Source organism: Lissotriton helveticus, chromosome 7, assembly GCF_964261635.1.
Source record: "Lissotriton helveticus chromosome 7, aLisHel1.1, whole genome shotgun sequence".
Lineage (NCBI taxonomy): Eukaryota > Metazoa > Chordata > Amphibia > Caudata > Salamandridae > Lissotriton > Lissotriton helveticus.
This window is the reverse complement of record NC_136068.1, coordinates 584,829,060-584,847,118: the sequence shown is the minus strand read 5'-3', so window position 1 is coordinate 584,847,118 and position 18,059 is coordinate 584,829,060. Positions and strand designations below refer to the sequence as shown.

Here is an 18,059-nt window from a genome sequence, read left to right as displayed (position 1 = left end):
GACATTTCCATTAAAAATGAAATGTAACCAATAAGCCAAATTAGTTAAGTACCTTCATGAAAGCTTCTGGTCACAGTCTCCCTAGCTAATCTCCCCAGCAGGCTATGAAACGTGTGGGCCTATATTGGGTCCTTTCGATAATCCCGGATCTCAGTACCAGGTTCAGGGACTAAAAGCACCATTTTGCGAGTTCAAATACTCAAACTACAGGCACTGTTTAAAGTTTAAAAACTAAATTATGTCGTCCTAAAATTGTTGTTTCAGGTATTGGCTGGCATTTTAAGGAGAAGGGGTTCCTAGTGAGCTCAACTTGTTTTTAAACCTTACACAGTCCACAGAAGTAAACTTGAGAACGCAGACCGGGTATGCCTGTGTTTAGGGCAGGACTTCTTCCATAGTTTGTGGATTATTTGTTCAGTTAAAGAGCAGTCCGAGGAGTTTAGTTGCCAGAAGTTAAACTTTCATGCATCATTCCATCTTATCAAAATGTTTACCCCATAGAAACAGGAAGCACAGTCACCAGTTAGTGAAGAGCAGGGAACAGAGCAGTGGTTGACTGACTGCTGTTTTCCAACTCTGAGACATGGCGTAATAACTGCCTCAAAAGATTCCAAGACCATATTCTGCTTCTGTTAAGGAAGAAGTGCTCTGCACTCAAGATGTGGTTGAACTGGAAAACAATACTAAGGATTCCATTGTTTGGGAGTTCTTTGGTTACCACCTAGGCGAGCAGAAACAGAGTGCAAGCAGGGCCACCTGCAAGCTTTGACCATAATCTAAGCAAGGGACAGAGAGGACTCTAGTCCTTTTGTTTCATGAGACCAACATTTTTGTCAAGGCAGGAGGAGTATTTGAGGTAGCAGCGTTACAGTACTTCTGAATTACAGAACCTAGAATCATTTCAAAACTTTCTGGCAGAGGCACTGCAGCAATTTGAGGAGGGAAATAATCCATATTTAGAATTCTTTGCACTGTACTGCATGGGACAATGGTATGGTGCGTATAGCAAATCAAAAATTGGTAATGAAAAGATGGAAAAACATCATAAAGAATTCAATAAAGAAAAAATAAACTAAGTGGCCATTTTCCACCAAAGTAAAAAAAAAATATAGCAGTAAACACCAACACCACCCTCAAAATCCCCTCCCATAAAAGTCAAACACACCCAAAGAACAGAATAAAAGATATTTTGAGAACCACTACCAAAACTTACTGTGTGTCTCTTAACTCTGGGCTGGGAGAAAGGCTGTGCGCCACAGGTGTTGACCACTCATGAGGACTGAACACGTCCTTTTTAATGTGTGTGCTTGTGTTATAGCTGATTAGATGTGCCAGTGTTTAATTTGTAACATCGGTGCATCAGCCGGTACTGACTAATATCTGGAGTGCCAAATACCAAGGCTGAGTATTCTGGATTCCACCTCCTTACTCTTTCGTTAACCAGCATACACAACCTGCTTCTTTATTTTACTCATGCAGGTTTTTCATCACTGTTTCTCCATTTGTCACTATTTTTAATATTTCCCTTCCTCCTCCTTTCCTCTTTCTGTGCTTCTCTTTCTTGCTCTAGATCAAAGTCTGATGCGGAAAAGTCAATCCTAGACACCAACAATGAGTGGAGGAGGGCCACCGACTCAAATTGGGCACTTCATGTGATCAATCCCTGAACCCAGCTGCTAATAAGGACTCAATGTAGTAGAAAGCAGCTGCCAATAAAAGTGTTACAAATTCACAAGCACAGTAGAACAGATAAGTGGGGCTGATGTGAACATTTGGTTCAGTATCTGCCTGAAGTAAATCACAAAAAAAGAAGAGCAGATGGTTCAAAACTGGAAAGCCACTTCCACTGGCAATACATCAACAAGCAGATGACAACCAAGCTCTTCCTAAAGTATACTGCATGTCTGCAAGAGCCCAGTTTTCCACCCCCATATTAAAGGCACTATCTGAGTGAGACGTCTAGCCTCAGATTTCTTACCTTGGAATTCTCCTCAGGCTCCAGACTGGATGCAGAAAAGTATTCCCCAGCCGTACCCCTGCATGTAGGTAGAGGGCATCATGTGACTCCATCAGATGTTGCCACGTATGCAAATCCACCGGTCCCTAAAATCTCAATGGGGAGGAAGAGAGCAGGGAAAAAAACACGTTAAGCAACAAAGTCTTCCTCCTAAAGAAGTAATATTATGGGTGATTGATCCAAACGATATAGACAGTTGTCCCGCAGATTTTAGAACATCACAAAATATTATTTACTCATATTTTATTAGTATCAAAAAATAAGATAATCACATATAAACATTTAAAAGTTACTTTCTTATCTCAAAAGAGTGCTGTCAGTCAATAGGCAGAGGCCCATGGCAAAAAACAAACAAATTAAAAACACTACATATACAACAACAACATTTTATAGGTAACACTGATTCAAACACAAGAAAAACACATAATACAGTAATACAATAAAATGACAATACACAAAAGACTAAAAAAACGAATGCACGCATTTCAGAACACACAAACAAATGCAAAGTTCCTTCTTTAGGGCGAAAACATTTTTGAAGATATTTGGGGGGCCATCTGAATTCAATGAGGCGACCACCTGATATGTGGTGTAGTAGCTCACAAAACGTAAATTTGGTATGCAAGAGGAGAAAGAATATCTTCCTGTAGTTAGCGACAGCTAAATGGCAAAAATAGAGGCTCCACGGAAATCAGATAAGTATGTGGTGCACATATAGAGATGAACAGTACGACGTGCGGCCAAGTTCGCAGAGTCTGAGAGATGGAGGACTAATCACAGCATGAATAAGGTGTTAAAGTAAATCAGCATCCAAGCCGAACTGGACAGTGTACGGCGCCAGCAGGGCGGGATGAACTGGTTCCCAATGTCTGAATTCTAGAGGGCTCCTCGCTGCGTGAATCTGGCTCACAATGGACACGAACCAAGGTGTCAGAGGCCCCGGAGCGGAATCCTCATCCTCTGACGACGACCCTGTGTTTGCCGCACGTTGTAACGGTCATCTCTATATGTGCACCACCTATTTATCTGATTTCCGTGGAGCCTCTATTTTTGCCATTTAGCTGTCGCTAACTAGCGGCGCTCTGTGTGTGGCGCTCTGTGTGTGTGTGGCGCTGTGTGTGTGTGTGTGGCGCTCTGTGTGTGTGGCGCTCTGTGTGTGTGTGTGGCGCTCTGTGTGTGTGTGTGTGTGGCGCTCTGTGTGTGGCGCTCTGTGTGTGTGTGTGTGTGTGGCGCTCTGTGTGTGTGTGTGTGGCGCTCTGTGTGTGTGTGGCGCTCTGTGTGTGTGTGGCGCTCTGTGTGTGTGTGGCGCTCTGTGTGTGTGTGTCGCGCTCTGTGTTTGTGTGTGGCGCTCTGTGTGTGTGTGTGGCTCTGTGTGTGTGTGGCTCTGTGTGTGTGTGTGGCACTCTGTGTTTGTGTGTTGCGCTCTGTGTGTGTGTGTGTGTGGCGCTCTGTGTGTGTGTGTGGCGCTCTGTGTGTGTGGCGCTCTGTGTGTGTGGGGCTCGGTGTGTGGTGTGTGGCGCGTGGCTCTGTGTGTGTGGCGCGTGGCTCTGTGTGTGTGGCGCGTGGCTCTGTGTGTGTGGCGCGTGGCTCTGTGTGTGTGGCGCTTGGCTCTGCGTGTGTGGCGCGTGGCTCTGCGTGTGTGGCGCATGGCTCTGTGTGGCGCGTGGCTCTGTGTGTGTGGCGCGTGGCTCTGTGTGTGGCACGTGACTCTGTGTGTGTGGCGCGTGGCTCTGTGTGTGGCGCGTGGCTCTGTGTGTGTGTGGCGCTGTGTGTGTGTGTGGCGCTCTGTGGCGCTGTGTGTGTGTGTGGCGCTCTGTGGCGCTGTGTGTGTGTGTGGCGCTCTGTGGCGCTGTGTGTGTGGCGCTCTGTGGCGCTGTGTGTGGCGCTCTGTGGCGCTGTGTGTGTGTGGCGCTGTGTGTGGCGCTGTGTGTGTGCGGCGCTGTGTGTGTGTGGCGCTGTGTGTGTGTGGCGCTGTGTGTGTGTGGCGCTGTGTGTGTGTGGCGCTCTGTGTGTGTGGCGCTCTGTGTGTGTGGCGCTCTGTGTGTGTGTGGGGCGCTGTGTGTGTGTGGGGCGCTGTGTGTGTGTGTGTGGCGCTCTGTGTGTGTGTGTGTGTGTGTGTGTGGCGCTCTGTGTGTGTGTGTGTGGCGCTCTGTGTGTGTGTGTGTGGCGCTCTGTGTGTGTGTGTGGCGCTCTGTGTGTGTGTGTGTGTGTGTGGCGCTCTGTGTGTGTGTGTGGCGCTCTGTGTGTGTGTGTGGCGCTCTGTGTGTGTGTGTGTGTGTGTGGCGCTCTGTGTGTGTGTGGCGCTCTGTGTGTGGTGCTCTGTGTGTGTGTTTGGCGCTCTGTGTGTGTGTGGCGCTCTGTGTGTGGTGCTCTGTGTGTGTGTTTGGCGCTCTGTGTGTGTGGCTCTGTGTGTGTGGCTCTGTTTGTGTGCGGCTCTGTTTGTGTGCGGCTCTGTGTGTGTGTGCAAATGCAGTAGGTCTCACATTTGCGAGAGATTAAGCTATTGGCATTGTAAATGACAATGCCATTTATTTATGTTTTCATAACCAACCCATAAATAAAAAGTTTGTCATTTACAATCCCAATAGCTTTAACTTTTTCCAAGGCGAGACCTATTGCATTGTAAATGCTTGTTCCTTCGGAGTCACACTGTTAGGAGGTGATGGGGATGAGTCAGGGTTTCTGCACCCCTTATCTGATGCTGCTTGGCTTCCTGTGGAGGATAGCTGGCTAACTGAACTGGGTATAGCTAGTGGATTGGAGTTTTCCCTATCCTCGGGCCTTCTTTCCCCTCCTGGTCTTGCTACAGAGGTGAGCGCCTCTTCAACTGATATGCTAAGTTGAGTTGCTCTGATTTTGGATTTAACTCTTCATTCTGTAGAAGAATCTACTGATCCCCTAATTTGCGTTCTCCAGCAGGACCTAACAGGCTGGTGCTGGTTGATAGATCTAGATCTCAGAGACACCATCTGGCCCCTGGTGATCCGGCCTGTCTCCTCCGGCACCCTACTACTCTTAGTTTGGCGGTGCAGGCTGCTTCAGCCTCACATATCGACTCTCTTCCTCATGTTCCGTCGGACAGAGATTCCAGGAGACAGGATGCATGTGGCAGGCATATGTTCTCCACAAGTTCTACTTCGCACCCCTTAATTAATCGTTAATTTTTGGACGCTTTTCCTATACATTGTGGGATTTCTTGTCTGTGTCCATTGCTTCCAGACGACACACATTGCAAGCTTACCCAGTTGATCCAAGATGGGCAACATGCGGCTAAATTAACCTTTTAATATGGGATGGGTACCACTGATTCGGTAGGTTGGGCCATGGATTCTTCAGTGGCGCTAAGTTGTCGTGCCTGGCTACGCACCTCTGCTTTTTTGGAGGCTGTTCAGACCAAATTGCTTGACATGCCTTTTGATGGCACCCATCTTTTCCATACTCAAGCTGACTCTGCTTTGCGGCATTTTCGCGACGGTCAACGCGGAATAGAAACATAGCTCTGCGCTTGCTCTCGTCTGTCTCTCTCTAAATTCACCAATTTTGTTTGTATGAGGGATGTTGGCCTATTTTGGTGCCCATAGTTGTCTATCCCTCCTACTGGTGACACCTAGTTTGGTATTACTGCAGGTCTTATTCTTCTTACAGTCGATGACTGGTTATGGTTCAGCTATGACTCCAACTGGGTTTAACACCTGTTGCATAGGTGTTCTGTTCTGACTTTAAGCTCTGCCCAAGAAATTGTTTTTTGGTATTCTTTTCTCGTACAGGAATAATTACCTGTTACATGCTCTTTAGATCACTCCTGTATGCTTGTGCATTACTTATGAGAGCCCCTTTTGGTCTAGAGTTTACAAGCTCTGCCTCGCATCCTAACTGCTGGGATGTTTTACCCAGGCACTTTACGTTGACAGAAAACCTTTAGTGACCCTTATAGGGACCTTTTGGAGGTCCCTATAAAAAACTTCCTCTAAATAAACTCCATCTTTGAAGGGAGCAGTTTCTATATAGCTTGATCAATGAGATCCCATTCTCATGAATCTCTCATTTCTCCTTGATCTCTAAAGAGAGCAGCCTTTCTGCTACTCTTCTTGTCTACTTCTGTTTACCTAAAGGCTCTCAATTTCCACTGGAGTAGTGGGACATGTGCAGTCTCTACTTTGTTGTCCATGTTCTTGGCCATTATTTCCCACAAAGGCATTCTTTTCTTTATATGTCCTTCATTACATAAGCAGCTTTTTGCTCTTCTTCAGGAGGGTGCACTTTTAATGGACTTCTCTGGTGCACACGTTTCATTCACTTTAGGGTGTTTTTAAAAAACAAATGTTTTTTCTTTCTCACTCCTGCTGATAGTCTTGTTTGTGGTTTGCTCCACATTCTTTATCTATATAGTAGTATTTGAGTGCCGACTTTCTTCTACCACCGGTCTCTGTCTTTGTTCTTACTTTTCCTGTCAGGACATCTGTCGTACTCCCTTATTGCAGTCTTTTTCCCTTTTTGCTACAAACGTCTCCTTTTTTAGTGCTTATACACACGTGTGGCATCAAGGCCTTTATATTTTTATCCTTGCCAAGAAACTGTGGTCCCTTTTTGGTGGATTCCTTGTTACTTGAAGCTATTCCTAGAGCATTATGGTTTCGTCCTCTCTGACTTAACCACTTCGGCGCTGATGACGAGCTCAGCTCGTCATCAGTTGCGCCGCTCGCACGCTGATGACGAGCTAAGCTCGTCATGTAACGCGCGTTTTTAAAAAATGCCGCGTACAGCGGGAAAAGCCGCCGCGCGCATGCGGTTAATTTCAGTGTTGGCTTGCTTGTCTCCTTAGTTACCCCTTTCCATGGAAGACTTCTTTAATTTTGTTCTGTATGTTGACCTAATATCCTACCTTCAAGGTTAAGTCGTTTCACCTAGATGTTATCTTTTATTTGCTGAGGCTTCTTCTTCGTAAAGGATATCCCCCTCTTTTGTGTATTTTTCTTCTTACACCCAATTTTGGGTTTCCTTCACCCATTAACCTTTATATAATCTGGGGGGTAGGAGTGTTGTTGTCCTTATACTTTTGATAATTTGGGGGACTCTTATGACTCTTATGAACCTACTTGCTGTGTGGACCGTTCCCTGTTTGCTGTCTTTGCCTGCTGCTGCCCTTCTGTTCCCGCTCTCCCCCGCCGCCGCACCCCTGACATCGTGAGTGCAGCCGCAGAGCGGGGGAGAGCGCGAGGGGACCAGGAACTACATTGTCCATCAGCCCCTGCGACCGGAAGTCGTATCCCACCGCATAGCGCCAGGAGGCATTTAAATTTGAACCTCATTTGCGGCGGAGCGGGGACTCTTATGAACCTACTTGCTGTGTGGACCGTTCCCTGTTTGCTGTCTTTGCCTGCTGCTGCCCTTCTGTTCCCACTCTCCCCCCGCCGCCGCACCCCTGACATCGTGAGTGCAGCCGCAGAGCGGGGGAGAGCGCGAGGGGACCAGGAACCACATTGTTATTCAGCCCCTGCGACCGGAAGTCGCATCCCGCCGCATAGCGCCAGGAGGCATTTAAATCGGAGCCTCATTTCCCGCTTCGCAGGAGCGCCCGGGGCGGCGCCGGGCTAAGCCCGGGCAAAGGGCGGGCCCTCTGTGGCCTGAGGAGACTGGACTGGACCTATACCCTAACGTGTTGCTCAGGACTGTCTGTGCACATTTTGTGGTCGCCTATCTGTCATGGCTGAGACACTTGATAAACCTACACCTGGAAGTGTAGCTGGGACTTCAAAGGGTACACTAGACAAATACTTCACAAAGGTTGTTACAGACTTGGAAAGGGAGAGTGTCTTGGCTGAGCGTAGGGCTGAGCGGCGCCGCTCCATTGAATCTTTGAAAAGTAGATCTCTTTTGGATACTTTGCATCAAACTACTTTATTTGATGCAACCACTCATATTGAGAATGAAGACACTCTATCTATCGATAATGTCCCTATACTTTTGCGTGATACGCCCCCCCACTCGATTCTCCCACTACCTCATTTACGAACATTGTTTCCCTTACTAGTGACTCTACCATAGGCACAGATGCGATAGTGGAGCCACCCGTACCTATAGCTGAGACTGATAGGAAAAAAATGGTTAGGAAACCAGCATTGCCTAAAGTTTATGGTCTGCCACCAAATAAGAGAAGAAAGAGGGGCGGTGAGCCGCTAAGAAATAAGATTAGACACACTGATTTTGGTATGACCGCTAGGGCGAATGTAATAATTACATCTACCTTAAAGGCCACTGTACCAAATGTTCAAACTCCAATGGCCCCTCCGGATACAGTACCAATTTCTAACTCCCCTGCACTGACTGTACTAACTCCATCAGGTTTAGCCACTCCTTTACATTGTTCACCCATGGTAGCAGTGTCTGCTATCCCGTTTGAAAGTTTCGAACACCTAATTAGGTCATTTGTTTTACCCATATTAGAGAAACTGAAGAGGGTGGAACAAAGGCTGGGGGATTTAGAACTGGCTATTAGCAATAATGCTGGACCACTTAAGGGTCCTGCGAAGCCAGTCCCACCCCCCGTAGTAGCATTGCCACCTCCCACTCCAGTTGCTGTGTTGGGTATAAATAAATCCAGTAAGCCTACCAATCCAAAAAAACAGAGGGCAATACCCCCCAAATCGGTTCAGCAAGCTTTTCCACATGTTGCCAGCGAAGCTCCGAAGGCAGGGAATAACTCTTTTATGGGAAATAAGGATAAGGAAAAGGAGAGGGGAACTGCCAGTCCATCTAGGACAGAGAAGCGCAGGGGGCGTCAAGTCGAACTACCCCCTGAAGCGGTTCCTTTTGTGGTTGTCCTCACGGGTGTTCCGGAATTAGAGGAGGGTAGGAGGGAAGGGTTCTCCCAGCTAAAAAATAAAACCATACATTGGCTTAGCCAAAATCGACCACTTCCCTTTTATATTAATGGAGAGATTCTGCACGTCCGGCGACTTCCGTGGCTGGGAAGTAGAGTGAAAAACATAAAGGGAGATCTAATTGTCATCAATTTCAAAGATCCCAGGGCTGTTAGATGTATTCTAGGTTGGACCCCAGGGAGCGTCGGTGATTCCATCGCTCCTTGTGATCTGACTTATTTTTATCCGAAATCACTAGTGAACCCTACTTTCCATCCTGGGGTATTAACATGCCCGCAGATTAAACCATCTATACCATTTAACAATCGGTATATGATGCAGGCACCTAATTTTATGACTGCTGAAAATGTACTTGGGTGGGAAACCGTACCTTTCAGGAGCCATAGAAACGGAACTGGGAGGATGGACCATCTGCAAGGAAATGGGAGGATGGACCATCTGTTACCATTTACCCCGTTGGAAGTCACAAATAGGTTTGATGCCTTCTCAGGCTTTGACGAATGTGATTGGCAAACGGGGGTCCCCACTAATATGCGATCTACAAATGAGAACCTAGATGTAAATCCTAAACCTAGTCCTCTAGTGCAAGCCCTGGCACCAGAACAAACTATCCAACCCATTATTGTTATTTCTCCTGATGACTACCCACCACTGAACTGCGACCCTGAGTTGGGGACAGCTCTTACCACTTCTATTATCAATGATTTTTCTGGTACCTTGGACTGTGAACCAACTAAGCAAGATTTGTCGGCTGCCCATGTTAAAATTATCTCCTGGAATGTGCGGGTCTTGGGAATAAATTGCCCGTCCCGGAGTGGGGCTCTTTTATGGCCTCACACGACATTTGTATGTTGCAGGAAACCTGGGCGCTAAAAGAAAGTAGGGTTCAGGGCTTCGCAACATACGACATCTTGGCAAGTATGGGTGAGAGGGGCAGGCACTCGGGCGGGCTGTCTATATGGGTCGGCACGCACTTAGGAGTTCAGGCATCTCAAATTTTAACTAATTCAATAGATGTCCAGTGCGTGCTGCTGAGTATGTTAAACGGGCCGGACATTGCCCTGATCAATGTATACTCAAGGCCAGTTAGTCGGGGCCTTGAGTCAGAGGTTATTGAGACCCTGTTAACCTTTATCCAATCGATTGATTCATCCACTGTGCTAATCCTGTGTGGAGACTTCAATTGTCATTTTGAGCCACTCATGGATCCGAATTTGAGCAATCCGGATGAGGTTGACTTATTGTGGGCTATTCCTGACCCATTGATCACTCGGGTCAAGGCATGGACTCCCCTGGTTCTGCAATTGCAGTCATTCTCGCTAGCGACATCATTGTGAGCTTGTAATGGGAGCGTGGACCCTGATAGACCAGGGAAAAATACGTTTAATCGATCAAAAATTAGCACCTTAGTAATCGATTACATTTTTATTGAGGCCAGGCATTGGGAAAGGTTGCATGAGTTCAGGGTCATTGAAAGATCAGACAGTGATCATAATGCTTTGGTCCTGTCACTTAAACCGGGGAGCTTTGGGCTGAAATGCCAAACTTTGGCTGAACATTTCACCATTGTGCCTTTAATAATAACAAACTGTAGGCGCAGGGTCAAATGGCCAGACCTTCAGATGTCCACTAGCAAACTTGCCGAATTATATGAGCTTGTTATTCCATTCATTGAAGATATGGGGAAATTCGGCCACTTGGGCAGGGCTTCTGAAATACATACTCAATTGTCTGTTGCACTCAAAGACACTTTGTACCCGGTGAGAAAGTTAAATCACCCTCGAATTGCAACTTCTAGATGGTTAAACGCTTCATGTCGTAAGGCCAAAAAGGCCCTCCTCACAGCAATAAAATCTAATAATAGGGAGGAAATTTGGGCCCATCGCAGCATGTACAAAAAGGCAATTTGTGACGCCAAGAAGGAATGGGAGGCCTCTATGTGGGAGGAATTGGGATCCGCGCTTAGTACCAACAATTTCAAATCATTCTGGTCTATAGTTGCAACTAGATTTAATGGGCATACTCCCGCATTTGTTCCGAATATTGCCCCTTCAATTTGGGAAAGCCACTTTTGCGATCTTTATGGCATTGCTGAGCCTGGTGAAAAGCCTGCTACTATTCTTGAACCTCAGCAGCCTGGGAGCATTAGTAGGGCCGAACGGGGACGGCTAACTACTGTTCCCTTACGCCCCGCCCCAGTTGAATTCTTTACTCTGGCTGAGGTAGAGACAGCTATAGGCAAGTTGATTCCTAATAAGGCCCCAGGTTTGGATAAACTGCCAGGGGACTTGTTTAGGACGCAACCGAAAATCTGGGCCCCCTATTTGGTTGTTTTGTTAAATGGCATCCTACTGGGAGATGACTTGCCCCCCACCTGGTTAGAAGCTGAAATTGTGCCTGTCTTAAAAAAGGGCTGCCCATTAACCCCCTCTAATTATCGACCGATCAGCCTAATCGATACATCACAAAAGCTGATGGGAAGGGTTATCCTTGATAGGATCTTAGGGTGGATTGAGGATAATGGGATACTGTATATACTCCAGGCAGGCTTTAGGTCTGGTACCTCCACTCTAGATCAAATATTTCGCCTGCAGGTCCTGTACTGGAAGACAGCTAAGGTGGAGGGTGGCAGCCTCTACCTTGTGTTCGTGGACCTGCGGGCAGCTTTTGATCTAGTTCCGCGTGAAAAATTGTGGAGAGTACTAGCAGACCTGGGCCTCCCGCCCTATCTGCTAACTATTCTTTCCAGGCTTCATGAAAATAATTTTGCCCAGGTGAGGTGTGGCACGCATGGCGAACTCACAGATCAATTCCCTGTTCAAAAAGGAGTTCGCCAAGGGTGCGTTCTGGCGCCAACGTTATTCAGCCTCTACATAAATGGCCTTGTGGAACATCTGAATGGTGTAGAAAATAACGATGCCCCTAAACTAGTTACAGGTAGAGTGCCCGCTCTGATGTTCGCAGACGACACTCTGTTGTTGTCTAGAACATCATCGGGCATTCAGAGAATACTTGATGGTTTTGTGGAGTTTTGTGACCTGAGGGGGTTGGAAATCAACCTTGGTAAAACAACATTTATGATTTTTAATCCCCCTAAACGTGTACGCCCAAACCCTGTTTTACATGGTACTCCCCTTGAAAGGGTTAAAACATTTGTTTATTTGGGTGTCACGTTAACAGAATTTTGGTTGGAATACACAGATTGCTAAATCCACACTTAAGTTATCCCAGCTAGCGGGGGCATAAGTAAGGTTTTCAGGGCGTCTACTTTTAGGCCGGTGTCCCCAGCCCTAGAGATATATTGCCGTCAGGCTAGGTCGGCAGCAACCTATGGGGCTGAACTTTGGGGGCACAAGCAGATAATGAAATTTAAAAAGGTGGAGCAGTCTTTCGTTAGAAATCTAGTTGGCCTACCTTCTAGCACGCCATTGATCCCCCTTAGATTTGATCTTGGCATGTTGCCAATAGAGGAGATCATTAGTGCTAGGCCAATTATGTACTGGAAGAGGTTGTGGTCAGTTCCTGAATTGGATGCGTATAGAGCGGAATTCTCTGAGATCTTGCCCCTTCTTAAAAACATAAATATCCCTTGGCTTCAGCAAATTAGTGCTGTTAGTACCCATTTAGGTTTTCCTGAATTGTGGGAAACCCCTGAGATTTTTTGCCTTGGGATATCTAAGAAGGAACTTCTTTCTCAGATACGTATATCAAACTATCAATTATTAATGAGCTCCGCATCACTGGGTAAGCTGACATCTGAATTCCTCCTAGCTAAACCAGAACCTAAAGTTGAGGAATTCATGGACCTAATCGAACCCCCAGTTGCTCGAAAGTTGTATCTACAGTTAAGGCATGGCACTCTTCCAGTTAGGTCTTTTACATCTAAATGGTTAAATCCTAAGAATGAAGTTTGCCCAGCATGTAGCTACAAAACTGAGGACGTAACCCATGTGCTGTTTTTCTGCCCTGCCTATTCTGCGATTAGAAAACGTTGGCTAACACCGATCTGCAAGAACCTGGGACTTCTGCACTTTATGCAGGCTTGTAGGATATTGACATATGATACACATCCTCCCATTGTGTTTGCGGTCTCTCGTTATTTATTTAATATGTGGCGCAGGAGATACACCTTTTTAGCTTGATTGTTGTATATAGAGTTTTTAACATCTTGTATTGTGATAACTCAGTTTAATTCTCTTTTTAACATTTTATCACTATTTATTGTTTTATTGTTTGTGCTAGTGTATTTTATATGCACTTTTTATGGTCGTTCGACCGAAATAAAAGTTATCAACAACAACAATAATTTGTATGCCCCCCCCCCCCCTTCCTGTGGAACATTTTTTCCTTTAATTAACAATTGTTGTTTTTCTTTAACTCACATCTATTCTGTTGCTTAGCTTTCATTTCTTGGTTCAATTTTTTGACTGTTCCCCTTGTGGGGATTTAGTCCATATGAGACTGTTTTACTATGTCTGATCTTCTGCTCTGTCAGATATGCCTTATCATTGGATGATCATGCTCGATATGCATCTATGTATGTGTGTGTGTGTATATCTTTAAATACGTTATGCTACATTTCATAAACAAGGCTTACGTATAGCTTATGCGGATTTACCCTACCTTCTTATCTTGTAGTCTCGTCTTCAATTAGTCACTATGTATGCAGTAGTTCTTCTTTCCATCTCTATGGATTCTATGCGTTGAATGATCCCATTGGTGTTGTTTTGTCTCTGGGACTTTTTTCTTCAGGCAAGCGTTGCGTTTGTCAATACTTGTTATAGTCTTCGAGTTTTTCTGTGGTTGTATTTATCTGTGCTCCTCCACCGTGGATCTATTCTACGATTCCTTTTTTCAGAGTCTCTGAAGACCGGTTTGCCTCTAATGCATTTGCTCTTGCCTTTGGCCTTCCGAGCCCAAGTAGCCCATAGGTTTGGTTCTTGGGCCCATTTTCTTCGTGTTTTGCAGAGCATGTTTCTCCGCCTTTATGGTTTTCTAAGTCAAGGCCCTGTAGCTTAGTGGCATTGGCGGTTGCATTTTGGCTCCTAAGTCCCGGCCAACCATGAGTCAGATCCTACCTTGGGAATGACCTGCTATTGTTTTTATAGTCAATATTGTCTACGGACACCTGTCTGTTCCTCTGTCATAGTTAACTCTGTTATCATGCTTTTCACCATCTTTATGTCTTTATTTGCCTGTGTTTTTTGCCTCGGTTCTTAGGGTGAAGTGTATGCTCTTACCTAATTTCTAAGAGCATCCTGTCTTGTCTGTATTTTTATAAACCGGCTATTTCTATTCAGGGACTTTAAATATGATCAGTTTGCAGACCCTCTTCCAGGGTTGGTATTGCTTGGGCATCAGTTCTAAGGTACGGAATCTGCGGCTAGATATAACAGAAGTACAAGTTACTTACTTTTGGTAACGCCTTATCTGTTAGAGACAGTGTAGTCGCAGATTCCTTACCGACCCATCAGCCCTCCTCGTTCTTCGAACTGTTTCCATTTCACCTAAAAGATCCCTTTTTTGGTACTTGCATACCGTGCCTTTTGGCTTAGTAATAATTAATTCAAAGAGGTATTTATTCTTTAAGACACACTGATTCCACAGCCAGCTTCTATGATAGCTCTGTGTTTTTGGCGTGGTAAATAGTCGCAGAAGAATCTGGCGTCAGCGCGTCGGGAGGGGTTTATATGCACGCAGGAGTCTCATGTGAACAACTTCAGTACGAAGTCGCACAGCACCCTCTACCAATGTGCAGGGGTACTGCTGGGGAAACATTTTCCAGATCCAGTCTGATGCCTTGGGAGAATTCTAAGGTAAGGAATCTGCGGCTAGACTGTCTCTACCAGATAAGGCTTTACTGAAGGTAAGTAACTTGTTCCTCTGGGGCGAAAGCTATTCCTGCCCTGGGGGATTATGTAAAATGTGTGGGGTCTCCAGCAACAAGTTTACAGTTTTCTGTTTTTCCTTGGGTACCAAGATGCATGATGAGGGGCAAGCAAGGTATTTCCACATGCCAGAGATGTTCTTAGACAGGTAGGTTCTTGACACAATCACCTACAGACTTTCCATAGAAATAGAACATTCACGCCTCATGAGTTCCTGAGATAGACCAGAATAAAACATGTCCAGTTGCTATCATTCATATAAGAAACGGTGGCCTTGATATTGAAATGGTTGTTAGAACAAATAAAAAGGACCCCTTAGTTAAAGGCTCAGGTAGTATTCAGAGTACTTCCGCACCTACAAGGACTAAGACCCATCACATTCCATCTCCAATCCCTTGAAGAAGTTCTATCATTGCTACAGGAAACCATGATTACTTAACGATCTGCGATTCATAGTTGCTCATTCACTTGGTATCTAATTACAATCTGTCACGGAAATTTATGATCCGTGGCAAATATTAGAACTAAGCAATTTCTGTTTCCCAAATGTATATGTGATGAGCTCAAGGAAGATAAGACACATTTGGTTTGCCAAATGAGGTAAACTAAGGCTGCTGCACCACCTAGGTATGACCAGAGAGGATGTATTCTCTTCTAGGCAGTGCACCTCTAGTCTGTTGAATACTGTGGCAGACTGTGGTGGTTGACGATGTTGAAGGCTGTGAACGGATCCATTAAAACCGGTGCACTGATATCGCAACCTAAGCAGGTAGTCCAGCACAAAAACCACTGCCTCTATGCCCATTCCTTGATGAAAACTAGCCTGGCAAAGTTAATTAAAAATGGGGAACTGAAGTTTCCAATTGACCGGTTTTTATTGTACTGTTTGGCTAGAAACTGCAGCATGGAGATGTCTTTCATTTTCCTGAATTACCAATATTTTTTCAGGAAGTCTTGCTGTCTTAACTTATAATAAAAGAACTACTGATTAGTATTTAGGTTTTGCAGTTAATATATCGGGAAGGGTGGTGTGGGGAATCTAATATGGACACACATCTCCATACAGTTAGTATACCAACATTGTTACCGTCCAACAGATCAACCAGCTAGCACTAAGGGCTGAGGTATTGGCACTCATGGCAATCGGAAAAATAGCAAAGAAGCCTTGATCTAACAAAATATGGTGTACTGCCTGCTATAGCAAGAACACACGCTTGTCTACTGTTTTTGCTAGTATGGGTGATTCAGCTTTCAGAAAGGACATTCACCTCTTAGCATGCCTGGGATGAACAACAACTTACCTCACTTGTTAAGCAAGAAAGAGACTTGACAGGCCTACTAGTGGGAGAATAATGTAATTCCTAAAAATCGGGCAAGCCAGACATGCATCAGTTTGCTCTAAGGCAAAGTGGGAAAAATGTGTCCGATTATTTGCATAGACTTTCCGCCTTTACCATTTCTACCACACGTAGTGCGGAACAAGCACCATCAAATGTGTTCCTAGGTACTTCAACTTGGGTATGTCAGCTGTGGGTACATATCAATACAGGCTTCTCATCCACAAAGACAATTGATTTACATCTGGATTCAAAGATACTGAACTTTGCAATATGGCATGCTAGTGAATCATCCTGGCCTATTTGAAAGCAAAGTGAAAGTAATTTGCATATCAATGGACACTAACCCTTTGTAAGCAAAGGTGAAAGACATTCCTTAGTAAGTTATCTTACTTCACTTACACATCAGGATATACACATTTGGCGAGTTAGTATTGTCTTGTTTACAAAGCACGGAATATCTTTCTATTTTCAAATACCTGTTATTGGGGTAGGGTTAAAGATGAATACCACCTCGCACTGGTCCAATACCAACTTGGGATTTTAATTTAGTCCTTATTATGCTTATTGTTAGTTATTTTGTATTTGTATAGCACACAATCTACCATTGAAATGAGGCTTCGACCTTTCAAACCCATTAGTTCTGTGGTTTGTACAAATATGACATTACACATACTTGGGTTGACTTCACACAATGGGAGAATACAATCTATGGTTAGGTCCTTTGTGGGCCTAAGGATGACGTATGGAGAAGAAATTGGAGTTCTGCATAGAAGCTAAAGACATCCACACTCAGTAATTTTCCATGCCTAAACCCTAGATGTTGGTATTATTCACAATATGGGACTCAAACAGTACAATGGCAAAAAGGCGTTATACCTGGTTATGACCACCTTTCTGTTTAGAACCCCTTGGCCTAAGTGCTTGGTTGACGTGACTTCCACAGTCCTGTGGGCAAAAAGAGCATCAATCATACAACGTGGAACGCGATTCACTTTCCAATGAATATTTTCAACTGCAAATACCTCACAGTGTGAATATTCCCCAGGCATCGGACTAAATCTGAAAACTTTAAAAGCAGAACTCCTGCACGCCAGTTGATGTGCTTTTTGTTGCTACGCACTGACGTCTTTCATCTCTGAAAATGACGATAGAGGTCGTATGTAAGAGCCACCCATGCATGCTGACATCCTTTCCGTGCTTGCATACACTAATCCGGATCTTCTCCTTGGGCTTTTGATGAATGTTTTTTTCACAAAAAATTATCTGGTGTGCAAGGGAAAATGACAACCCCTAAAACAGGGTTTAAACTGTTTAAGGATTGTGGCAAATTGATGTCTGTGACTGACCCTCACAAAGTCTGTTTCTGGTGCCTGGGGTCGCAGCACGACTCCAGGATTGTAATGACTGCTCCCAGATTAATCCGAAGGCCATATAGGACTGTGAGTTCAAACTTTACATCGCCAAACACAAGAACAAGTGAAGTTGAAAGGAAGGTTTCGGTCTCACTCATGAAGTCGTTCCTGAGGCAGATCTACATCGTAGCTGAAGACTTCTGGTAAGACCAAGAAGGAAAGCACAAGAAGTCAAAGCAGCAAAGTCTGTCTCTTCCTGCCACTCTCAAAATTCAGAGAGGTGTGAGGGCATCAGTGTGCCTCCTAGTTTTGCTCAGAGAATTTGGTCCTGGGGCACAGTAAATTTCCAGGTCCGTTAGTGACGTTCCAGCAAGTTCAGGCCTTTACTTTACCTGCTCCCACTGGTGCGCCTTCGGTCCTTAGGGATCTACGAGAGTGTCCAGTTGAGTGGCCGACAGTGGGTTCATCCTCTAGGCCATCTGTGCCTCTTGGATGTGCATCTGGCTCAGGACCAGCGCCGACTTCAGTTCCGGGGCAATCCTTGTACCAGTTCCTTTTGCATCAACGTCGTTGGCGCCGAA

The 18,059-nt window shown here is 45.2% G+C and overlaps 1 protein-coding gene across 3 annotated transcripts in view; it reads left to right on the top strand.

The window, feature by feature from the left end:
• The window catches only part of FAM53C (family with sequence similarity 53 member C), a 138,787-nt gene that overhangs the window by 87,471 nt on the left and 33,257 nt on the right, over nucleotides 1-18,059 (top strand). The gene's annotated exons all lie outside the window — the stretch shown is intronic.